The 26,689-nt window shown below is 41.9% G+C and overlaps 1 long non-coding RNA gene across 2 annotated transcripts; it reads left to right on the top strand.

Moving 5' to 3' along the window:
- The first annotated feature begins 1,061 nt into the window (after positions 1-1,061).
- On the top strand, positions 1,062-4,273 carry LOC146195920 (uncharacterized). Of its 2 annotated transcripts, none has more exons than XR_014705605.1 (3): positions 1,062-1,223; positions 1,698-1,778; positions 3,656-4,273. It is a non-coding gene; the product is annotated as an uncharacterized LOC146195920 (long non-coding RNA). The 2 variants fall into 2 exon arrangements; XR_014705604.1 differs by having other exon boundaries at positions 3,650-4,273.
- Positions 4,274-26,689: the final 22,416 nt, after the last annotated feature.

Raw genomic sequence — 26,689 nt, 5'->3', positions numbered from 1 at the left:
CCTATGTTAACTTCCCCGCGTCTGGATTTGCCTTTTTTAATCACAATGGGAGCATTTTTCATTTTACGGGGACCATATTTTGCGGTTGCATGGAGTGTGAATTTGCATTTTTATTATGCTGCTTTTGTTATGGCGTTTACTTTCGCTCTCGAAGAATCATTTAGGTACGTATTTTATTTTCAGCAAGACTTCAATTAGGGCACTTGTACACGTGCTAAGTCAGCTGATGTGGTTCAAACCATTCAGTTTTCATTATTTTTGTGGTCACATTTCAACATAACTGTTTGACCGCATTACTTGATTTTTGTAGTGTCTTTAGACTAGAATAAATGGATATTCGATACTGATGCCTCAGCATTCAAGTAGAGGTCGACAGCTTGAATTCTGTGGCCAAATATTGTACAGGATGTTGCTATTACAGAGTTTGATTCTGACCAGATGTTTACATTTTTTTTGTCTTTTGCTTAAATGTACATATGAAGCGGTTATCATAGCCTTAGTCACATATGTTTACCTTCTTTGCTGATCACAGTGCGCATATTGCAGGCAAATTTGTGACTTACTGTTATTAAAAAATTTGTAATGTATGTGTTGAAAGCAGTTTACTGATTTAAAGGGTGCAGAAAACAATTTGACTTTCATATGCTAACGATGCATGTCTGTAGATTGTCTCTAAGAATTGAAGCCTACTTTTTAAAGCTTAGCGGGGACCCTTAGTTTAGAGATATATTACATATTTTATTGCCATTCAGCCGTGTGCCAAGTTGAGGAAAGGAGGATCATAATTTTTGCTTTGTTATTTTTTATATTAGACTTTCCTTAATATTGCTTGCAGTTTGGCCATGAGTGACAAAATACTGATGGTTTTTGCAGTTTTCTAACCTTAGTAAATATTTGTATTTGCTGTTTGCTAATGCCAGTTTTTTTTTTTTTCAGATATGTACAAAGGCATCAATTGCCTTAGCTTTTGTACAATGATTTTTAATATTCTGCTACTTGAAACATTGAGTAAAATGAATTCTTTATGGCTAACATTCACACAAACTTGCAGTTCTTACGTGACGTCTACATGCTGATCAAGAAGGACGGCAAAGAGGCAGTTGAAATTGGCCTTAACAAGACATTTGTCTTGGTTCTGAAGGACACCATTCGTGCAAGAAAAAAGGACATTGCCCGGGTGCTCGAAGTATGTTCTGAGGGAATGCGTGAAAGGAGAAAGAAGCGTAAGTATTAAGCTGTTTCCTTCTGTTTGCTGCATGTGCTATCTAATTGGCAGTTTTTCGCTAAATGCCTACATTTTTGCCATTTTGCATTGCCTTATATATATACTAAAAACATGGCTGAGCATCAGAAAGAATAATAAAGCCATAACTAGCCTGTGCATTTCTTCATATGTAAAAATTTTCGCATTAGCTAAATTTAAATTACCTATTGTTCTTCTCCATTGTAATGGTGCAGCCTTTTCGAATCTGTTCAACTAGTAGCAGCGAATTAGGTGATACCTGATACAAATCTTCACAAGCTTTGCTAATTTTTGCTGTCAGATGTTTGGCTTTCAGTTTGCGTGCCTCTACATGTTTTCAATTTTGTTTATTTACCTTCCTAAATTAGACAATAAATTATGGCCTCAAAACTCGGCTATCTCTTTTTACCTGCAAGGAGGTACACCATTGTTGTGTTGCTTATTTCTATTGTAGATGTACAGACAGTATGCATTCTGCAACTCTTGGCAAACATTGGGAACCAGCCGGGAGCTCTGGATGTTGTTTGTATCATTTGTAAGTTTTATCTTTGTCATTTGAATATTCAGGAAGCCTACTTGAAACCGACATTATTAGCGAATTTTCTTTGTTTCTAAAATGGTTTACAGTCTAACTTGTAATATGTATTACTGATTCATAATTCAAATAGAAATACTACACAAGTTTTCATCACAACTGTGAATTCTTTGCTGTGAAAGGATTATTTGCACTGTAAGTACAATCAAAAGCACTTTTAAAAGACTCCTGCCATCACATGCTTACCACGTCGTATTGCATACAAGAGTCACCTGATGAAGCACTGGTAATGTCAAGATTGGTGCAGTGTGCCATTTGACTAAGCACTCTGCTGCAGTGGACCAGCATTGCTTTATCAAATGGCTCTTGCAGGCAGCTTGGTGGGGTTTAGCATTTGCTGGAAAGGGGGTTGCTAGTTCCTAATATGTTCCTAATGTCTGGAATATATAATCTGAGACTGCTTCAAAAGAAATATTTGCCACATTGTCTTATCCTACAGGCTTCTGAAGGTGGGTAATGCAGTTTAATAGTTGTTTTAAAAAAATGCTGTAATTTGCTAGCCAAGTTTGAAATGATGTAATAATTTTAATTCTTCTGAGATTAGGTTTACCACATTGATTGGGAGAAAATAGTGCTGTGTTTCAAGGTTCATGCTGTATAAATATAATGCCTTCAACTACAGATGCTAACATTTCATGCATTAACCATGTGACACTGTCAAAGACATTCTCATTTATAGTAAACATTCTCAATAAATTCAAATTGTTATTTTTGCATTTCAAGTTAGTCAACATATTTTTAGTATTCGAACCTTTAGTATTTCAAAGTGCTCAGACTGCCTGCCGCTATAACCATTACAACTTCTTGAACACTTGAGCTTCCTGCCACCTCTTGAGGCTCACCACTGATGTTCTGGATGCCTGTGCATACAATGTGCTATGCGTGGAAAATGTTTTAACATGCCATGCTTCAGTGTTGATATTTTTTAGAGCTTCTGCTGTTTGGTTGTTAGGTAATGCTCTGCTGTTGCACATGTAATTGTCGCTCAACTCAAAGTTCCAGTGTACACTTTCAATGAATAATGTGTGATGAAGTTTCAGAACTGCCACATAGAGCAGCGAGAACACTTTTTCCTTGTTACTAAACCTTAAATGTAAACACTTCAGGAAGCATTGCGATGACCTAGGGCTTGGCTGGTTCATACGTAGCACAAGAAGACGTGCAAAAGTTCAGAAATGCATTATGTGTTATGTATTACATGCACTGTTTTTTTTTTTTTTTTGTACTGCCCCATCACTAAGTATGCTCTTTCCACGTTTTTTTTGTTTGGTTCTGCAGTATCTACTTGGCCAGTGCCTTCAATTGAGCCAGCTGTTATTATTTTAGTAGTAAACACCGTGCTCCAGAGCTGTTTATTGTTTATTTACATTTTTAACTATCGTAATAAGCATTCCAGTTCATGTGAAATGAAAAGTTCGTAGGGCAGCATAAAAGTTCTCTAACCCAGGTGCTTTTGATGAGTGTAGCCATTTTTGTTTGATAAAATAGCTTGCATAATCTAAAATTACCATGCAACAGCATGCTGCATGAATAAAAATGGGTTGACCTTATGTGCTCTCATTTATGACTTGATCAGACTGCTGGCTTTGTGCCTCCTGAACCAACCATAACAGCATACTCTGCATTGTTAATTGTGAGATAACCACCAGTGGTTTCCGATAGGGCCCTTCTCTAGCAAACTGCTGTACACTAAAGGGGCATTGGCGTATTCTAAATATAGAGTAGAAAATATGTTGAATTTTCTTTTTGCCAGGTGCAGTGCATATTTATACAGCTGCTCTGTTATGCACTTCTTTCACAATTTTATCAAGGAACAGGAAGAAAAGCCTGCCACGCCGTGCGTCGGATATACTGGGAGCAGCATCAAAGAAGCTGAAGAGCATTTCCCCTTCATTCAGCAGCGGAAGCTTCTTCGAGTCATCGACTCTACTTAGGGTATTGTTCCAATAATGGGTCGATTTTGGCTGTTCAATCTGACATATGACAAAGGGTCCGACAATTTGTGCTGCTTTATAGAGCACCTCTTTTTTGGGCGTCTGCGTGTCGAAGCCAAGATGCGCTGCACGACGCTTTATTTTATTGCTTAAGGCCGAATTTTATGCAAGCGCACGCGTTGACACTGACAAAGCATAGGATTAATATTGTGTACTGCGATTATTGTTGCATATGACTAAAAGTTTTGTTGTTGTTTTTTAAGAAATGTCACCATACTGCTGTGTTCATTGTTCGGTTCTGTTTTTGAAAAAAATTGTATACTTTGTTGTCTGCATTTGTTGGAACTGTTTTGCTTCTTTCATTTTTTTAGGTATTTACGTACATACCATGTATGTTTTTGCCCGTCTGCTAGGCTCTCGGTGGAGAGTGGCAGTATCGTTAAATAAATGAGGTTCCATAGCGCGCATCAATGAAGAAACAGAACCCAAGCGCCCCCCTGCCCCCCCCCCCCTCCACCAGCACCCGAGCACCCACTAGCCCGAACCCTGACCCTTCTATGCCGAATAAAAGACTTCCAGTTTCCTTCTGTGTGACATTTTTTTGTAACATGCTTTGTGAATTTGAAAAAAACAATCATACTGGCTTGGGCAATTCGAGATGTCAAAATAATGGCATGCATCATCTCTTTACATGCTCATTTGGCATTACAGGTGGTTAAAAGGAATACCATTAAGCTTGATTGCAAATGTGCACATAGGAAAAGCATTAAGGAACGTGTAGTGGCAAAAGTAATTCCTAATTAGGGAATGCAATATATGGACGTTATCCGCACTGATTTTTATCAAGGGGTGTAAGGGTGCAATGCCACTGCTTCCACCCTGCAATAGGGTGTAAAGGTGATGAAAACACCCCAGTGCATTGGCCCCATAGAAGGGCGTTATGACCAACCGAAGCACCATCTTTGAGGGTGTACTGGCACTCTGAAGCCACTTTTTTTCAAGGGTGCATGGGTGTTAGTTATAGACATGCGAAAACACCTAATAAGGTGTTTTTGTTTTTACAGTGTAAAAATGAAACAGAAACTGAAACAAAATTTCACCGCCAGGAGGCCGCCGGTAGCTACGAACGCTCTTTTCAAATTTCACAATATGGCCGTTAGCATTGTGGGGTGCGTTTCGACCACGTTTCGGCGAATGCTGAATGTGCTTCTTCGATTGTGTACCCTCGTGAAATGTGTTGCATTTCCCATGCATATGTGTTACAGAAGTGTGTACGCTTGTGAAGTGCCTTCTACATGTGGTGTTTAACGCAAACGGGCATTTATCGTGTCGGCAAGTGTCCGGGCTTCTTTTTGCTTTGCTCAGGCCGAAGGACTGCTGCACCGCTTTATGTTTAAGATGTTTGAAAGAAGAAGGCATGGACGATTTTTTTTTTCTGCGTGACTAAGAGGTATATGCGCCTACTACATTGCACTCGCGCTGAAATCGTACTGGTTGGTTCGGTGCCGGTGATACGAAGGCGGACAGCGTACTTTGCGGCTGACGCAATCGTCTGTAAAGGTAAGCCTATTCTCACGCATATTGCGCTTTGTGGGAACAGTGTCCTACCGGATTGCTGCATTCTGTGTCTTTTTGTGCCGGAACGCTCCAGAATGTGCTGAAATGAAAACGTGAGACATGTGCTTGTTTTCACCTGGCTGCCAAAATGACATCGCACATGTGGTAGATGTCGCGGCGAGTTACGCAGATTTCGCGCAAGAACATCAGTCTCAACTTTCTTGAACAGAAATAATGTATGTGCTACGTTTCCTTGCATTTTGTACGCGCAGGAGGTTTACGAAACGATTTTCGTTTCTTGACAGTTTGATACTTGCGCTCAGTTCGCAACGACTCGGTTTTGTTCTACCGTTTTCGTTCGTGCGGCAAGGTCATGTTGGCGTACTACCTTAATCTCCTAGCACTCTCGACTCCCCCCTCCTCCCTTATCTCTTACACTTCGCGCTCGCTCTCCTGAAACCTCTTTCATGCTTCGTCGTCTTTCACTCGGAGCGCTGCGGCCCCCCCCCCCCTTTTTTTTTTATTTACTGGAAGCATAGGCGCGCACCGTCCTGCTGCTCGGGGAGCGTCCTCCCGCAGCCCTTCTGTTTACACTTTTTGTTCTAGGAAGCTATGTTCGTTCTCGGCGGCCGTTCAGCGCGGCACGCCTCTGCGCTCGTGCTCTCGGCATCGAAGTGCGCTGGTCGGCCGGCCTGGTTGCATAATAGTTTATTCCAAACTGCGTAAACTATATGCCGCTATCATCAGCCTATGTTAACTTCCCCGCGTCTGGATTTGCCTTTATTAATCACAACGGGAGCATTTTTCATTTTACGGCGACTATATTTTGCGGTTGCATGGAGTGTGAATTTGCATTTTTATTATGCTGCTTTTGTTATGGCGTTTACTTTCGCTCTCGAAGAATCATTTAGGTACGTATTTTATTTTCAGCAAGACTTCAATTAAGGCACTTGTAGACGTGCTAAGTGAGCTGATGTGGTTAAAACCATCCAGTTTTCATTATGTTTGTGGTCACATTTCAACATAACTGTTTGACCGCATTACTTGATTTTTGTAGTGTCTTTAGACTAGAATAAATGGATATTCGATACTGATGCCTCAGCATTCAAGTAGAGGTCGACAGCTTGAATTCCGTGGCCAAATATTGTACCGGATGTTGCTATTACAGAGTTGTATTCTGACCAGATGTTTACTTTTTATTGTCTTTTGCTTAAATGTACATATGAAGCGGTTATCATAGCCTTAGTCGCATATGTTTACCTTCTTTGCTCATCACAGTGCGCATATTGCAGGCAAATTTGTGACTCATTGTTATTAAAAAATTTGCAATGTATGTGTTGAAAGCAGTTTACTGATTTAAATGGCCCAGAAAGCAATTTGACTTTCATATGCTAACGATGCATGTCTGTAGATTGTCTCTAAGAATTGAAGCCTACTTTTTAAAGCTGAGCGGGGACCATTAGTTTAGAGATATATTACATATTTTATTGCCATTCAGCCGTGTGCCATGTTGAGGGAAGGAGGATCATAATTTTTGCTTAGTTATTTTTTATATTAGACTTTCCTTAATATTGCTTGCAGTTTGGCGATGAGTGGCAAAATACTGATGGTTTTTGAGTTTTCTAACCTTAGTAAATTTTTGTATTTGCTTTTTGCTAATGCCAGTTTTTTTTTTCAGATATATGTACAAAGGCATCAATTGCCTTAGCTTTTGTACAATTATTTTTAATATTCAGTTACTTGAAACATTGAGTAAAATGAATTCTTTATGGCTACCATTCACATAAACTTGCAGTTCTTGCATGACTTCAACATGCTGATCAAGAAGGACGGCAAAGAGGCAGTTGAAATCGGCCTTAACAAGACACCTGTCTTGGTTTTGAAGGACACCATTCGTGCAAGAAAAAAGGACATTGCCCGGGTGCTCGAAGTATGTTCTGAGGGAATGCGTGAAAGGAAAAAGAAGCGTAAGTATTCAGCTGTTTCCTTCTGTTTGCTGCATGTGCTATCTAATTGGCAGTTTTTCGCTAAATGCCTACATTTTTGCCATTTTGCATTGCCTTATAGATATACTAAAAACATGGCTGAGCATCAGAAAGAATAATAAAACAATAACTAGCCTGTGCATTTCTTCATATGTAACAATTTTCGCATTAGCTAAATTTAAATTACCTATTGTTCTTCTCCATTGTAATGGTGCAGTCCTTTCGAATCTGTTCAACTAGTAGCAGAGAATTAGGTGATACCTGATTCAAATCTTCACAAGCTTTGCTAATTTTTGCTGTCAGATGTTTGACTTTCAGTTTGCGTGCCTCTACATGTTTTCAATTTTGTTTATTCGCCTCCCTAAATTAGACAATAAATTATCGCCTCAAAACTCGGCTGTCTCTTTTTACCTGCAAGGAGGTACACCATTGTTGTGTTGCTTATTTCTATTGTAGATGTACAGACAGTATGCATTCTGCAACTCTAGGCAAACATTGGGAACCAGCCGGGAGCTCTGGATCTTGTTTGTATCATTTGTAAGTTTTCTCTTTGTCATTTGAATATTCAGGAAGCCTACTTGAAACTGACATTATTAGCGAATTTTCTTTGTTTCTAAAATGATTTACAGTCTAACTTGTAATATGTATTAGTGATTCATAATCCAAATAGAAATACTACACAAGTTTTCATCACAACTGTGAATTCTTTGCTGTGAAAGGATTATTTGCACTGTAAGTACAATCAAAAGCACTTTTAAGAGACGTCGTATTGCATACAAGAGTCACCTGATGAAGCACTGGTAATGTCAAGATTGGTGCAGTGTGCCATTTGACTAAGCACTCTGCTGGAGTGCACCAGCAGTGCTTCATCAGATGGCTCTTGCAGGCAGCTTGGTGGGGTTTAGCATTTGCTGGAAAGGGGTCTCTCAACCTGCTCATGCATGCTAGTACCTAACATGTTTCTAATGTCTGGAATATATAATCTGAGACTGCTTCAAAAGAAATATTTGCCACATTGTCTTATCCTACAGGCTTCTGAAGGTGGGTAATGCAGTTTAATAGTTGTTTTAAAAAAAAATGCTGTAATTTGCTAGCCAAGTTTGAAATGATGTAATAATTTTAATTCTTCTGATATTAGGTTTACCACATTGGTTGGGAGAAAATACTGCTGTGTTTCAAGGTTCATGCTGTATAAATATAATGCCTTCTACTACAGATGCTAACATTTCATGCATTAACCATGTGGCACTGTCATAGACATTCTCATTTATAGTAAACATTCTCAATAAATCCAAATTGTTATTTTTGCATTTCAAGTTAGTCAACATATTTTTAGTATTCGAACCTTTAGTATTTCAAAGTGCTCAGACTGCCTGCCGCTATAACGATTACAACTTCTTGAACACTTGAGCTTCCTGCCGCCTCTTGAGGCTCACCACTGATGTTCTGGATGTCTATGCATACAATGTGCTATGCGTGGAAAATGTTTTAACATGCCATGCTTCAGTGTTGACATTTTTTAGAGCTTCTGCTGTTTGGTTGTTTGGTAATGCTCTGCTGTTGCACATGTAATTGTCGCTTAACTCAAAGCTCCAGTGTACACTTTCAATGAATAATGTGTGATGAAGTTTCAGAACTGCCACATAGAGCAGCGAGAACACTTTATCCTTGTTAATAAACCTTAAATGTAAACACTTCAGGAAGCATTGCGATGACCTAGGGCTTGGCTGGTTCATACTTAGCACAAGAAGACGTGCAAAAGTTCAGAAATGCATTATGTGTTATGTGTAATGTATTAAATGCACTTTTTTTTTTTTTTAGTGCCTCATTACTAAGTATGCTCTTTCCATGTTTTTTTTGTTTGGTTCTGCAGTATCTACTTGGCCAGTGCAGGGTATGCTGTAGGCCTTGTGTGAAGCCTTCAATTGAGCCAGCTGTTAATATTTTAGTAGTAAACACCGTGCTCCAGTGCTGTTTATTGTTTATTTACATTTTTAACTATCATAATAAGCATTCCAGTTCATGTGAAATGAAAAGTTCGTGGGGCAGCATTGAAGTTCTCTAACCCAGGTGCTTTTGATGAGTGTAGCCATTTTTGTTTGATAAAATAACTTGCATAATCTAAAATTACCATGCAACAGCATGCTGCATGAATAAAGATGGGTTGGCCTTATGTGCTCTCATTTATGACTTGATCAGTCTGCTGGCTTTGTGCCTCCTGAACCAACCATAACAGTATACTCTGCATTGTTAATTGTGAGATAACCACCAGTGGTTTCCGATAGGGCCCTTTTCCAGCACACTGCTGTACACTAAAGGAGCATTGGCGTATTCTAAATATAGAGTAGATAATATGTATAATTTGCTTTTTGCCAGGTGCAGTGCATATTTATACAGCTGCTCTGTTATGCACTTCTTTCACAATTTTATCAAGGAACAGGAAGAAAAGCCTGCCACGCCGTGCGTCGGATATACTGGGAGCAGCATCAAAGAAGCTGAAGAGCATTTCCCCTTCATTCAGCAGCGAAAGCTTCTTCGAGTCATCGACTCTACCTAGGGTATTGTTCCAATAATGGGTCGATTTTGGCTGTTCAATCTGACATATGACAAGGGGTCCGACAATTTGTGCTGCTTTATAGAGCTCCTCTTTTTGGGCGTCTGCATGTCGAAGCCAAGATGCGCTGCACGACGCTTTATTTCATCGCTTAAGGCCGAATTTTATGCAAGCGCACGCGTTGACACTGACAAAGCATAGGATTAATATTGTGTACTGCGATTATTGTTGCATACGACTAAACGTTTTGTTGTTTTTTCAGAAATGTCACCATGCTGTTGTGTTCATTGTTCGGTTCTGTTTTTTAAAAAAAAATTGTATACTTTGTTGTCTGCATTTGTTGGAACTGTTTTGCTTCTTTCATTTTTTTAGGTATTTACATACATACCATGTATGTTTTTGCCCGTCTGCTAGGCTCTCGGTGGAGAGTGGCAGTATTGTTAAATAAATGAGGTTCCATAGCACGCATCAATGAAGAAACAGAACACAAGTGCCCCCCTGCCCCCCCTCCCTCCACCAGCACCCGAGCACCCGCTAGCCCGAACCCTGACCCTTCTATGCCGAATAAAAGACTTCCAGTTTCCTTCTGTGTGGCATTTTTTTGTAACATGCTCTGTGAATTTGAAAAAAAAAAACAATCATACTGGCATGGGCCATTCGAGATGTCAAAATAATGGCATGCAGCATCTCTTTACATGCTCATTTGGTATTACAGGTGGTTAAAAGGAATACCAATAAGCTTGATTGCAAATGTGCACATAGGAAAAGCATTAAGGAACGTGTAGTGCCAAAAGTAATTCCTAATTAGGGAATGCATATATGGACGTTATCCGCACTGATTTTTATAAAGGGGTGTAAGGGTGCAATGCCACTGCTTCCACCCTGCAATAGGGTGTAAAGGTGATGAAAACACCCCAGTGCATTGGCCCCATAGAAGGGTGTTATGACCAACCGAAGCACCATCTTAGAGGGTGTACTGGCACTCTGAAGCCACTTTTTTTCAAGGGTGCATGGGTGTTAGTTATAGACATGCGAAAACACCTAATAAGGTGTTTTTGTTTTTACAGTGTACGTGTCCGCTTAGAGCTCTGTGTTTTTATCTTGTTTCGCCTATTAACTGTCGTTTTGTGTGGGTAGGACAGTGCCCTCCGTAAGAACGAATGACGAAGACGCCCCTGTGGAGTGATTTCCGACTCGGTGGGCCCTTTCTCAAGTAAGAAAGTCCAACCGGATCCCTCAGGCGCAGGCTAGGCTTAGCTCGGCGTTGCCGAGCGAGGCTGGGCTACGCGCCTGCATAGATTCTGCTCCGCCGACGACAGGTGTGCGGATTTCCGCTGTGTTACAACCTGGCGCAACATCCACGTCCACGCAATCATCAACGCTTACATGCCCCCAGTCTGCTTCGTCTTCGGATGGAACGACTTCGGCTTGTCCCATGGATTGCACCGCCGCCTCGGTGCCTGTAACCTTCCCTCAAGGAACTGTGCCCGTCGCACCGATTCAGTCTTCCCTTCCAAGGCCAACTACAGCGTGTCAGCCCCTGACACCACCACAGATGCCGCCAGTGAGTCGAGCCTCGCTTCCACTTGCTGCTAACTCGTTCCGCGTCACCATCAAGCCTACATTGCGCTTTGATATAACGACTATCCCTCCCCGGTGTGTCCAAGCCACAATTGACCAAGTTCTAGGTTCTACTAACTACTGTGGATTTGTCGTCCATCGCCCATCGAACACCATTACGGTGAACTTGTCATCCTTGGTGGACGCCCAGAAAATGTGTGCAGTTACTCAAATTCCCCTGGATGCGAATGAGCATGTCCCAGTGCAAATATATTTTGCCTCTGGCCCTGACACCCTCCGCTGCGTCGTTTACCATGTTGACAGCAGAAGTCCTTCTGAGGAGGTGCGAGCAAACATTCGCTGTTCAACTCACTCAGTGTTGCAAGCACGGCCTCTGGGGCGCAGGGGTTCATACCTACTCACTCTACAAGGCCCGCTGACTTTGCCTGAGTACCTAACCTATTATGGTGCGATTATCAAACCACAGCCCTTCCGACCTCGTCGTATATTTTGTTATCACTGCCATAAAGAAGGGCACATGCAAAATACCTGCCCTAATCCGGCAGCTGTGGCCGACATGAATGAACCAATAGCGCTTTGTGCCCTATGCAAATCGGCGGACCATGACATGCGCTCCCCCGCTTGTCCAAAGAAGAAGAGAACGAGGCCGTCGCGCAAGCCGCCTGGAAAAGAAGATATTCCTACAAGTAATCGCTTCGCTGCTCTTACATGTGAAGAAACCGACTTCCCTGCACTTCCTTTACTTGACCCACCTGCTCATCATACGTCTTCTCAGCATAGTTCATACGCACAAGCGACCCACCCTCGTGGATCAAATGGTACACCAAAACGGCCAGTGCACCAATCACATGTGGATGCCGCAGATGAAGACGCTGTTTTAGACAATGCCATTGCAGAGGCTCGCCAACGTCTAGACGAACTCACCCAGATCCGAGAACAGCGTCGCTCTCACCCCTTTCGAAGAACTATAATACCTCGTGATAAGATTTCAAATGAATCACCTCGAATAAGCAACAATCCACAATCACGTGCAGACAACACGTTAACCCTGAATACCCCGACAGTGGATAAAATATTAGCCCTTATGGAGCAGGTGACCTCCCTCATCGTAGAAGCTCTTCGGCCTCGCAATGGATAATGCACTGTCTCTGGTGGTGCAGTGGAATTGTCGAGGCTTTGCGAATAAGGCCTCTGAAGTGAACATCCGTCTTCGCGACAAAAAGCTAAAGGCGTGGGCCTTCTTACTTCAAGAGCATAACTCACTTCCTCGCCTTTCAGGATTCTGCGCTTACCATTCACCTTCCATTCCTGATCGCCGTTGCATCACCTCTACCCACAGCCCAGGTAAATCTGCAATTTATATTCACACTTCAGTTCCCCACACACCGATCGACCTTTCACGCTGGTGTAACACACGCCAAGAGGTGGTAGCACTCCTAGTTAAGCCTGTACGCACGCCACTTATACTAGTTTCCTTTTATGGCCGTCCTGGTTCCGCATCTCCTAATCTTGGATGGGTTCGTTTTCTGCGTTCTACCTACTCGGGTATCTCTATTCTAGTCGGTGGAGACTTCAATGGCGCACACACCTCGTGGGGTTACCCATCGGATTCTCCTAGGGGTGCACACATCCAGGGAAGCTTTTCAGATAATTCTTTTCACCTTTTAAACCACCCGCATACATCTACCCGTCCACGAGGTGGGCCTTATTCACCTGATTTGACTTGGTGGTTAGGCCCTGGTAGCCCTCGTTGGGCTGTTGAACCAGATACCTGGGGTAGTGATCACAGTCCTATCTTTATCTCTCTCACTTCTTCGCGAATACGTAAAATACGCCGTAGCGTACGAATAACATCTTGGGACTCTGTACGCGCAGACAATCGCTTATCTGATTTCACCCCATCATCAGCATTGTCTACTCTCTCTGCTGTTCTTGCGTCCCACACGATTACCACCACTGTAAATGAAGACGAGCCAAACCCGGACATCCACCTCCTGAATCTTTGGGCTCTGCGTCGCCAGGCAGATCATTATGCTGCTCGTAACCCCGATGACCCATCGGCTATCCCCGCTCTTCACCGGGCTACCGCGCGTGCGAGGCGGTATGAAAAGCGTCTAGCAAGGCAACGTTGGGCTTCATGGTGTGAGCGCCTGTCCTCCAAGCAGAGTAATCGACAACTTTGGAGAGTGTTTCACGCCATGGAGCGCTCTTCTCAAGTTTCTGATTACACAGAGAGCATTCGCCTTGCTATGAATGTAGATGAGGACACATTTGCAAAACAGGCGGCCAGACAGTTTTTTCCCCACTATGATTCCACCTCAACTTCTCCACCTTGCTTACCGGTTACCGAACCCCCCGATGAGATTACTTCTGACCTAACCATGGCAGAGCTGCTGGCCTCCATTGAACGCCTCAAATCTAACTCTGCTCCCGGCCACGACGGCATACCTAACTCCTTATTCCGCAACTTGGAAGGGACTGCTTTGCAGGCCCTGCTTGATGCATTCAATGACGTGTGGCATTCTGGTGTCATGCCGGACGAGTGGAAGCATTCTATTGTTGTTCCAATACCGAAGTCAGGTCATCCTCCAGTTTCTCTCTCGGCCCTTCGTCCAATTTCCCTGACGCCAACAATCTGCAAGCTTTACGAAAACATTCTCGCCACTCGCTTATCGTGGTGGTTGGAATCCCATGATTGTTATCCAGAATCCCAAATTGGCTTCCGCCCGCAAATAGGAACGGAGGACGGTCTTGCTACGTTGGCTGCTGACGTGCTTCACCACTCTCCGCACAGTCATCTTGTTAGAACTGTGATCGCTACAGATATAACAAAGGCATATGATAACATCCTTCACTCAGCCATTCTTGCCTCCCTACAAACTCTTGGTCTTCCTCACAGGTTTCTCCTCGCCATTCACGCCTTTCTAACAAATAGAACATTCAGTGTGCGTGTCCATGGAAAGCCCTTTGGTCACTTCCCCTCAAACAGAGGAGTGCCCCAGGGCTCCGTTCTCGCCCCTACTTTATTTAATGTGGCCTTCATTCCACTTATTCGAGCCCTAGAGGCCATCCCTTCTATACGGGTGCTTGCGTATGCCGATGATATAACCTTATGGTGCTGTCACCCAGATACGTCTGTCCATCAGGCGGCCCTCCAGCATGCGCTGGATATATTGACATTTCGCCTCCCTCCTTTGGGCCTAACTCTTTCGCATACAAAATCCTGTTTCATTCGAATTGGAAATAAAGCTGGCTTACGGAAAGCTCCCAATATAAATTTTATGATAGATAATACCCCAATTCCTCAGGTACAAACCGTTCGCATTCTTGGTCTTCTTCTACATTCCTCTGGGACTGGCACACCGTGGCTGACAGCCATCCGTAAGACCGCTCACGCTACTTTAGGTCTCATTCGTCGCATAGCTATGCGCTCTGGCGGCGCGCGTGCTCACACGGCCCGCCAGCTTGTTCGCTCTGTACTCCAGCCACGTATAATATACCAGGCACAGTTTCAACGTCTCACCCGCAGACAGTGGGACTCCCTTGAGGCCATCAATCGTGAGGCTATGCGTGCAATAACGTACCTCCCCCGCCTAACACCCATACCAGTACTTCAGGAGTATGCCCAGCTAAATACGCTCACTGAACTCGTTGATCAGCGGACGGCAAACAGAGCTCGCAAACAGTCTTTACAATTACATCATTTAAAGACACTACCTCCATGGTCGTACTGCCAGCTCACGGACAATCGCCCCACTGCTTCCCCGTCGGTATCATCCGCACATCTGCCTGAAGGGTGCATATTATATACCGATGCATCACATACTGCAGAGCGAGGAGTTACTGCCGTGTATAGTCCCTCTCATCCGCATCTCAACACTCACGTGACATATACCGCGGATACGTGCACCCCTCTGGCACTGGAACTCCAAGCAATTTACAATGCTATACATTCCCTCCCACCAGTTCCTACATTCAATGCAGTTCATCTTTACACAGACTCTCTCACTGCCCTTAAACAGCTTAAGGCCGTTCGACGCACATTCCAAATAACACAGTCTATACATTTGCTATGTTCAAAGTACCCATGTCCTATTCGCATACACTGGATTCGCGGCCATGCTCGCGATCCCCATAACATACAAGCAGATGCTATGACGCATATAAACACATCATCCGATCCACCACCTTCCCCTCTTCCCCCAGATCCGTTCCTGTCCCACGTTTCCGATTCGCAAGTTCTGCGCCACCGAACACGCGCTCTCATTCCTCCGTGTTCGCACCCTCTCCCCCGTAGTCTTACTCGGCAGGAGGAGGTGACAGTGCGCCGGACCCGGGCAGGGGCGGCTCTGACCCCATCTGTTCGACATCGATGGCGGGAAAAAGACCTACCAGTGACTGACAGGTGCCCTCACTGTGACACTCCACCTGACGTCTGCGATGTGCGCCACTTGTTGTGGACGTGTCCATCAACAACGCACATCAGGCAACGGATAATCATGAAGGTGGGCCTGCGGTGGAATCGCGATAGTGATTATGACAAATGGACAATGGACAATCGCTATACTGCCAACCTTCTCGAATTCATAAGCACAACTGGACTGCACTCCTTCTTTTACCTTTCTATCTCCTGCATCCCATTCCCCCTTTCTCAACTTATGCCTTGTGGCAAACTCTTCGAAAAAAAAAAAAAAACTGCTGTCAAAAATTAAAATGACATCGCACATTAATGGCATATCTGGTTGACACATTTTCCAAAAGTTTCCACTGCGAACACACAAAAACTATGGTTGGTTGTTTAGTTTATGGGGTTTAATATCCTGAAGCGGCTCATACAATGAGACACCGTAGTGGATAGCTCCAAAAATTACCAACACCTGAATTTCTTTAACGTACAACTAGAAATAAGTAACTAATAAATCGGTGCATAGAGTTTTAATTATGTACAATAACATTAACAATAAAAATAAAAAAAGAACTGCGGGCGATTATCGATCCTACACGAACACGCAAAGTGTGTATGATTTCGCAGAACGGAATATAGATGTATCTCATGCCGGCTGGCTCGATATTTAAATTAATCTGAGGGTAGCTTTTGCAAACTTCCGCAAGTAAAATGAACGCTGCATATTGCTGCGCACGCGCGGCCCACTGCGTTGGAAGGTAAACACATGTTGCTATTAGGCGAATCATGTTCACATTGAATATTTAGTGCGCTTCTTTCGCGGCTAAACGAACAAATTTTTAAACCAATGAACCAGCGTATCTCGCCCCAGAAGGTGTTCCTTGATGACACGATTTTTTTTCTGGTCGGCTCTGTGAAGCCACACCTACTCTGGTGCGGATCACTCTTTTCGTTCAGGCACAGACAAAACTCATTTCTAGACTCAGGCCTGGTGCCGCACCAGAGGCAAAGCAGAATTTCTCACATGTACACTGCGAGAAACGATCGGAAAAAGGGGAACTCCAGCGCAAGATGCGTATTCTACGCACGTGCTTGGAAGGGATAAGGCGACGCGACGTCACGTGACGCAAATGAGCCAGTAGGCGAGCCGGCGGCGCGGGAAAACGAATGCGGTACTCTGAAATTTTTCCAGTGACTTTGACCTGCCCGAAAGCGGCGAACTGATACCTCCTCCGGCCGAGTAAAATTACGGGGGAGAAGGTGCGAACACGGAGGAATGAGAGCGCGTGCTCGCTGAAGCGTGGGACAGGAACGGATCTGGGTGAAGAGGGGAAGGTCGTTGGTCACCTGATGTGTTAATATGTGTCATAGCATCCTCTTCAATATTATGTGGATCGCGAGCATGGCCGCGAATCCAGTGTATGCGCACTGGACATGGGTACTTTGAACAGAGCAGATGAATGGACTGTGTTATTTGGAATGTGCATCGAGCGGCCTTAGGCTGTGTAAGGGCAGTGAGAGAGTCGGTGTAAGGATGAACTGCATTGAATGTAGAAACGGGCGGAAGGGAATAAATGGCATTGTAAATGGCTTGAAGTTCCAGTGTCGGAGGGGTGCATGTATCCGCAGTATATGTCACGTGAGCGTTCAGATGCGGATGAGAGATACTATACACAGAAGTAACTCCTCGCACTGCGGTATGTGATGCATCGGTATATAATATGCAGCCTTCAGGCAGATTTACGGATGATATCGATGGGGAAGCAGTGGGGCGACTTTCCGTGAGCTGGCAGTACGACCACGGAGGTAGTGTCTTTAAACAATGGAATTGTAAAGACTGTTTGCGAGCTCTATTTGCCATCCGCTGATCAACGAGTTCAGTGAGCGTATTTAGCTGGGCGTACTCCTGAAGTACTGGTATGGGTGTTAGACGGGGTAGACTGAAAATTTCGGAGCCGAATGCCTGTCATACACCAAAAATAATTCAAACTTTTTTAAGAAGCACTTTTTAGAAACATCAGCCCAAAAGCAGGTAAACGTCGATACGTTTGATATATTGAAAGTTAAATTAAGGAAAAATGTTCTTGAGATACAAATACTTAACACAGCGTATTAGAGACAAAATCCTCTCAGGTTACAATCCAGAACTTTCTGATCGAGTAAATGTTGTCCGACGCAAGAAAAAAAAAATCGAATTTCACAGTCACTGTCACTGCTCGGCACTACCGAAGTGTGTTTCACTGTATAAGCCATACGCGCCACAGCTCAATTTCAGTGTGCCTATAGACTCTCGATCCCAGATATGTATATGAATGGTATTTTCTGAGCGAAAATTGGCAGTAAAATCAGCATCTAAGCTATTGCCATGTTTTCTACACTGTAATAGCATTTCATTAATATGGATGTGTTCGACAAGAACAGTAATCGAGGTCCCATGACCATTTTTTTTTGTCAATTCAATTCGTATATGTGGTGGGCAAACGTCTCGACACAATGAAGTATGCTTTAGAAATTAGTTTTGCCTGATACGGCATAGTTTTCTCAGAAAAACAAATCGTGTATAACTACTGGTGGAAAACGCCGTTTTTGTCATTTCAAAACGTTGCAAGTTTGGAGATCTGTCGCTAGCGTATTAAAACTTTGTCATCTATTATTATTTACCCACAGAATCTATGTACCTTTTACTCTAGGGGAGTTATTGAAAATATGTTTTGTTGAGACAGTTGATTTAGTAAAAAATTCGCAAACTTTTCTCCCGGAAGCAACGCACTACAAAACGTCCATATAAAACCTTAAATACGGGCATAATACTTTATAGTTTTAGCAATAAGTCCCTTCCGTTTATTATTCAGATAATGTCTTTAATTTCAGGCACAATTCGGAGCTCTAAACTGCTATGTGTGTTCTCCACAACACATCAAATTCACCCAAGGTTCGAAAACTGCAAAAAAGGCACAACTGAGTCCAATCTGAAGAAACAAAGACATATTCATCGATTCGAAAAAATCCTCAGTATCTAAGAAATTTTACGGCGTGGAAAAGTGTTGCATTATATTGTTTAAAATTATAAAGATAAGTATAATGCTGAGGCTGGTTTTGAAAATTGTCAATTATCAGCCACACATTGACTTAATAAAATTTTGCCGCTAAAACGTTTTCTCTATATTATCCAGGCCTAGTTGTCCACGTTTTGAAAAACTGAAAGCTATAGCCTTGTTTGTTCTTTCTCCATATAATTTCGAAATCGATCAAAATTCAAAATTATAAATAAACGGACAACTTTGAATCGAATTTAAAGAACTTCCACATATTCGATATTTATTGAAGTCTCATAAAAGCAATCGTAAGTACTTGATAAACGTCATATATTCTAAAATGTGTCGCAATATGCAAACTAAAAATTATCAAAATAAATAAAAAAACTGAACGCATGTTGTCATCCTATACAAGCGCTTATAGCTTCCTGTTATGTAGTAGGCGTCAAAAGTCCGATTTATTATTCGCTGAATTTAGTTACAATTTACCTTTTTCAATATTCAAAGATTTCTCAATGCTTATAAAATCGTTTTCTGCTTGTTGGCAGTGTCGATGGTTGGTTAAAGTGGAATAAATTCGCTATTTAGGGCAATTTCATGGGAGAATGCAAGGGACGTTTGAACTTTTTCTCTGCCCTCTATATTTTTTGTTGCGAGGTGGTCAGCTATTCAAACCAGTTCTTATTTATATTATTTCATTTCTCCTTTATGAGAAAAATTGACAGTAATCTATTCTTGAAGGCCATTTTTCTGATGTGCATATAATTACAATCATAAGCAGAACGCTTTGCAGCATTATAGTTTAGTAGAATTTTATATTTTACAGCAGCAGCACGAATGAGCCGAGGTGATGAGCCTTGCTGTCGACAGTGGACATCTAGTGGCCATCCACCTAAACTACAGGTTACGTACGCCTTGCAGGTTAGGTGGAAGGTGGGTTCGCTTCTTGTTGCCTCGCCTTTTTGGGGGGGCTAGATGGCTCTGTCGAGAAGAATGCTCATCATCTCGGCTGATTCGTGTTCCAATCATAAATATAGAATTCCACCAAAACTATCATGCTGCAAAGCGTTCTGCTTATGACTGTAATTATGTGCACATCAGAAAAATGGCCTTCAAGAATAGATTACTGTCATTTTTTCTCATAAAGGATAAATGAAATAATATAATTAGGAACTGCATGGTTTGAATAGCAGAGCATCTCACAACAAAAAATATAGAGGGCAGAGAAAAAGTTCAAACGTCACTTGCGTTCTCCCAGGAAATTGCCAGAAATAGCGAATTTATTCCACTTTAAGCAATCATCGACACTGCCAACAGGCAGAAAACGATTTTATAAGCATTTTGAAGGCTTCGGACATTGCAAAAGGTAAAATTGAACTAAATTCAGCGAATTATGAATCGAACTCTTGACACCTAATTCATAAAAGGAAGCTATAAGCACTTGTATAGAATGACAAATTCTTAGTTTGCATATTAAAATACATTTTAGAATATATGACGTTTATCAAGTACATACTATTATTTTTATGCGACTTCAATAAATATCGAAGACGTGGTAGTTCTTTAAATTGTAGTCAAAGTTGTCAGGTTTTTATTTTTATAATTTTCAATGTTCGCCGATTTCAAATATATTATGGAGAAAGAACAAACAACTCTAGAGCTTGCAATTCTAGTCCTGGATAATATAGAAAAAACGTTTCAGCTGCAACACTTTATTAAGTCGTGCCAGAATGTAGGGCTGAATATTGACAATTTTCAAAACCAGCCCTTATTTGTATTCTTTTTTTATTATTATTTAAGCAATATAATGCAGTACTTCGTCAGGCCGTAATAATTCTGAGATAATGGGAATTCTTGCGAAGGATTTTCACAAAAATCGATTATATTTTTTTAATTGGAATCAAATTCGAGCTTTTCTTTTTTGTGTGTGTTTTCGAATCCTGAGCGCGAACTTGATGCAATGTGGAGAACACACCTAACAGTATAGAAATCCTGATTGTGGCTGAAATTAAGGAAATATTTTTAATAATAAGCGGGAAAAACTTAATGCTCAAAACAGAAGGCATCATTCCCGTATTTAAGGTTGAAAATGGACTTTCTTGGTAGCGGGTTGCTTCTGGGACGATGTTGGCGATGACTTACTAAATCAACTGCAACAATAAAACATATTTTCAATAACTCGCATAAAATTAAAAGTTGCGTAGATTTAATGAGTAAAAATTGCAGGTGACAAAATTTTAAAGCGCTAGAAGCAGATCTCCAAACTTGCAACTTTTTGAAATGCTGCGTTTTCCCCCCTTAGTGAAACACGTTTTTTTTTTTTTTTTTTTTCGAGAAAACTACGCCATATCTTGCAAAACTAAAGCCCATTTCTCTGTGTCGCGATATTTGCCCACTACATATAAAATTTTATTGAAGAGTAAAAATCGCCATGGGATCTCGATTACCGTTCTTATCTGAACACACCATGTACAGTCGCCCAAATCTTTAACTGGCATGCGCGAGCGGCGACTTTTCTGTGCGTCAGCGCCATATGACGGAGCGAAGTTGCAAACAGGATGAGGCTAAGCGCATGCTCACAAAGCACGCTCAGCTGGGCGCGTCGTCTGCCAGGCTGTTCTTTCTTAAGGACGTCACCCCTCCTTATCGTGTGTTCGGCTTATCTTTAAATTTTCTTTCCTCACTTGGCTGCTGCGACGCTGTTCTTCGGAACGTAAAATACGAGCAAAACCATTCGCCTACTCACGCTGGCTGCTCGTCGAAACGCGATAAGGAGGGGTGACGTCCTTAAGAAGGAACAGCCTGGCAGACGACGCGTCCAGCTGAGAGTGCTTTGTGAGCATGCGCTTAGCCTCATCCTGTTTCCAACTTCGCTCCGTCATATGGCGCTGACGCACAGAAAAGTCGCCGCTCGCGCACGCCAGTTAAAGATTTGGGCGACTGTACATTTGTGTGAATAGAGAAAACCGTGAAGAATTTCAGGTATTCGTCTAGACGGCAGAATTATCATACACGGGATATATTCTGCATGGCGCTGATCCATTGTTTCGTACACAAAACAGCTGAACTGGTTACGGGTCATGCAAGAGCCTGATTCTCGCCAATAAGCACCAATATGCACAAGTCACGCTCTGTCAGTGCGCAGTGTCAGCATTACTGTGCCACGCATATCTTCACTCTAAGTGCTGCTTGCCAGCTTGAAGCATTTTTTCGCAAGTAATCACGAAACAAAGAATTCAAACGTTCAACAGATGAGAGGATAGAATACAAAAAGCCGAGAAGACGAGTTTAGAGAAATTTCCTGATTGCAGTATTACCTTGGGCCCTGAGGGTGGTGCAGTGGTAAGACGCCCGACCCCTGTGCCGGAGTTCCCGGGTTCGAACCCGACCACGGTGGCTGCGTTTCGATGGAGGCGAAACGAAGAGGCGTTCGTGTGCTGTGCGATATCAGCGCACGTTAAAGATCCCTAGGTGGTCGAAATTACTCCGTAGCCCTCCATTACGGCTCCTCTTTCTCTCTATCCACTTTCACTCCCACCTTCCTCCCTTCCCTAACGGCGCGGTTGAGGTGTCCACAGAAACCAAGTGAGACAGTTACCGCGCCTTTCCCTTCCTATAAATCAATCAAATCAATCAGGTTTCCACAGAGCAAGTGTGACAGATACTGCGCCTTTCCCTTCCTGTGAACCAATTATTGTTATTATTATTATTAGTTTGATTTCGTTCGTGTCCGCGTGCCCGTTCAAACCATCATTTCACTCCGCTGTAAAACAGGAGAAAAATTACCACGTGATTCTTCTGCATCTGCAAGGCTAACTGTCATACAATAGGCGCCACATCGATGCTTTCTTTGCATTTCTGACCACGCCGAAGCCAACAATGAGTGGCAATTAAACACTGGAAAGTGCATCTTTCAAGGAGGAGTTTTGTTGGCATCAACTGATTAAAAAAGTGTTCGCTTGGGAAAAAGCTAAAGTAAAAATGCGTCCCAAATGTGTTATGCAGTGAAAGCACAGTGCTGAAGGGCCATCCAGTGATACTGGTTGTGAACTTCAAAAATTTCTCGCGTAAGACAAAAGTTGCTCAAACAAAATATTCTGGATTGTAGTAGGCTGAAAAACGAATGTGTTTAATGAGCTATCTCACGTATTCCCATATCGAGGACCTTAATGTTTATTTAGGTCTCAATATAAGAAAAAGCATCTCTTTTGCGAACTCTTGGACTGATTTTCCTAAAAAGTTCTTTCTAAATAAAGGTGAAATTATTTTGGCATAATCTTTAGCGAGCAACAAAATGTTTAGTGTGATTTAAAAAATGAATTTTTATGATGCAAAAAATGAGTAAACGCATATTTTTTTGCGTCATTATTGAACCAAGGAAACGCAGAAAGGCTTATATGGGGGAATTATTGAAGTTACAGGAAAGAATAACTCATCTGCTGTAATATTAGAAAATAGAATCTGGTATTTTTTCTGCTTTCGTACTTGATTTGAAGTTATTTAAATGCAAGCATCTTTTTCGTGTTCACGAAACATTTTAAATGCGCTTACGTGAGGAAAAACTTTTTTTCGCGAAAATAACTTGGCAGAAAAGTATTCACACAATAAATAATTGCCCCAATTTTTTTTCGAGAATGAGTCAGTGATGGTCGCTTTTAGAGCCTGGAAGATAGAGAGAGATACCCTTTAACGGAAAAGCAGATATTTTTCCCGGCGTTTAAATTTCGCTGACATGCTAGTCTGTGTTGGAAGGGGAATTCGGGAGGTAAAGATGGAAAAAAAATCATGAAGAGATTAAAAGAAATGAAGGGGGAGTGCGTTTCACGTAGAATGGCCCACATATATATTTATTTGGTTTACAGGTAGGAAAAGGCAGAGTACCTGCCAGACGCTTTTCGCTAAACAGCGCAAACACGTCATAAGGGAAGGAAGGAACGTAGGAATTAAAGGAAGGGTGCCATAATGTGTGTGCGTGGGGGGAATGGGTGTGTGGTTGGGGGGGGGGGGGGGGGGGGGGCTCCGGAACTTTTAATCTGCACTGATAACTGCATGGATGCTTTTCCATATCAACTCCAACGAAACACCGTCGAGTCTAACGTGTTTCAACCAGAGCACTTCGGCTCAGCCAACAGTCTTAATCACTGAGCCACCGCAGTGGGTGTCTGTATAAGTCTGTATTTAAGTATAATTAACATGTAGTATATAATAAGTGAACCATGTAATATATCATTGTATAGCTACTGACTGGAGCAAATATATTATGGTAGAAAGTTGGTAAATAATAATGTACATAGGTGCAAATAATTGTGCGATCTACAATATACCGTGCATTATATCACTGGATACTTATTGACGCGAGAGAGCATATTCCGATAGTGTAGTTAATTAGTCGTAGACATCACATATGCAGTTTCTGGCATTTGTATATGGTATATAGTGCAGTACATCGTCGAATAAATAATAACGAGGATATTATAATTACACTATTAGTCATTGTCAAACAATGCAGGGCAGGGCAAACGCTCCATATTCTAGAATTCACCGTGTTGAACTCCACCGATTTCTTGCGTTTCCTTGCTTGAGAAAGGAAAATCAACGAAATAATGACTACACCTGCGTACTTATACCGATCTCTGAAATTGCGGCGAAAAAAAAATTATTTCAAAAATTTAAAGTACGCCCAAGCTGTTTCGCGCCGCGTTACAGCAAGATTTTTCGCAAAGAGGCAGATGGCTTCAAATATACCCAGATATGCTATTTTCCTTTCTAACTACATCATCTGCTATGGACTTTCCAAAAATATTTCGTCGAAGCCACTAAATTAGTCCCATGTTTAAATTTAGTGCTAAATATCCACTGCTAATCTTTAGAAAGAAAATCAGATTAGACTCTCCTAAAAAGAATAATTACCATATTTGGCCATTAAGATGGCTTTACTACCAGAAAGAAAAAAAAAGTAGAGCGGTTATTTTTCGTCACGCACATATGATCAAAATATATGCCCGTCAATAATTCCTGTCCATGTTGTCATTTAATATGCCTAATATAGATCAACTCGCAAAGCCACCTCAATTCAATTTATGCTAGCTTCTTTTTTTTCTTATTAGGTTCAAGAAAGCCTCCTATATAAACTCACAGTCTAACCTCCGCCATACGTATCCGGCCTTATTCAGAGCACACAATGAAGATTCTATTGGCCATCCTCTCTCTGACTGCCTTGTTTGGTTCTTCTTTGTAAGTAATCTCCGGTTCTACTGTTCAAGCACCATTTATCAATTTCAGCGGCATATTAACTCATTCTCTTGTCCTGTTGCTGTTTAACACAAATAACCGCCAAGTGTGTCAACTGTAACTGTATTCATTTTGTACAATTGCGTAGTGTCGTTACCCACTACATAAATTAAAGCATGGGCTCTTTTTTCTCTCTGCGCCTGCTGAAAAGCCAATGTTCATCTTTGGGGCTTTGGTCGCAAGTCGGCAGAAAAATTTGTTTCCACTTCTTCAAGCTCATGTGTATGAAGTTTTTGGCCTACGAATGAAAGTCTCGATGCCCTCTGCCAAAAAAGTTCTTCATCCCTCTGTTCTTCCAACGAATCTGCTTGGCTAGCGTGGATTATACACACACAAAATTCAAAGTGGCACCAGCACGAATTTTCTACTTGAAATTAACCGCTGTTTTACGATATACCATCTGATATAGAAAGCGCATATCATATCTGAAAACGTCGTTTTGCCATTATTGTAATGTTGAAAGTATAGAACCCTCGTGCACGCACCATGAAAGTTATCGGAGATCAATATTTGCTTATAAAACCTATTCAAGGTGTGCGCTTAATTAAGAACGCTATAAAAGCGCTTGACACTGCAGATTCCTTAATAAAAAACTGCACATTTTTTAAGGAACTATGCGCTTAAAAAAGGGTATTTTCTCAGCCCCAATCCTGCCTTCTGGATTTCATTTTCTTGGACACTCTGCCACATGAAAGACGCTAGAGTGGTGTTTGTTTTTTTGTTTTTTTTTTTTTTTTTTTTTTTTTTTTTTTTTTTTTTTTGCTGTTTACACGCTTCTCTTCTATGGTAGCACCAAAAAGTCTCGGGGATGAAATCTGAAGCTGATATTTGCACGTATTTTAATTCGGAAAATTTATGGGATACTTTTTCAGTCCGCTATATTTATCGAATACTAAGGATCGTTCAAAAATTTTTGAATAGAAACGGAATATCAGTTTTTTGCTTACCGTAGATGCATTGTGTAGAAGTGAAAACTGAGTTGTTTTTTGCAGTAGATAGCTAGTAGAGGAACGTCTGCGCTTTTGAAAGAAAACACTGAAGCAAGAAGAGCAGTTCCTGTGATATTTCTAAGATCACAAGTTGCATAGATTTAATACGCAAACACTAATTGCGCGGAAAGACTTCAGTCTGCATTCAGCAGGGCTCCAATTTTGGAACCATACGAAATGGCATTAACAACTTTTCCAAATGTGTCACTTGGAAAAGATGTGAACCTTTAGGGCGAAACCCCACAGGGTATCTGGAAAAAAAAAAAAACACCTTTTTCCTCTATGTCTGCATGTTTACACAGCGCGTATATATATTCCACTCAAAACAAAAAAGTGTTCATAGGCACTAATTGCCATCCGTATTTTAACACACCCGATAAGCCAGGTGTCGTCGCTAAACGAAGCCAATGAGTTTCTAATTAATAAATGGTGAGGTCGAGCCAAATGAAATCAAATACGTGCTGTTGAGAGTCGCCTATCCTAGTATGTAGTGTTTTTTTTTTTTTTTTTTTTTTGCGAA

The sequence above is a fragment of the Amblyomma maculatum genome, chromosome 3, assembly GCF_055883805.1.
Source record: "Amblyomma maculatum isolate TAMU_Amacu chromosome 3, ASM5588380v1, whole genome shotgun sequence".
NCBI classification, from domain to species: Eukaryota; Metazoa; Arthropoda; class Arachnida; order Ixodida; family Ixodidae; genus Amblyomma; species Amblyomma maculatum.
Note: the sequence above shows the minus strand (reverse complement) of the source record. Positions and strands in the feature narration are given on the sequence as shown.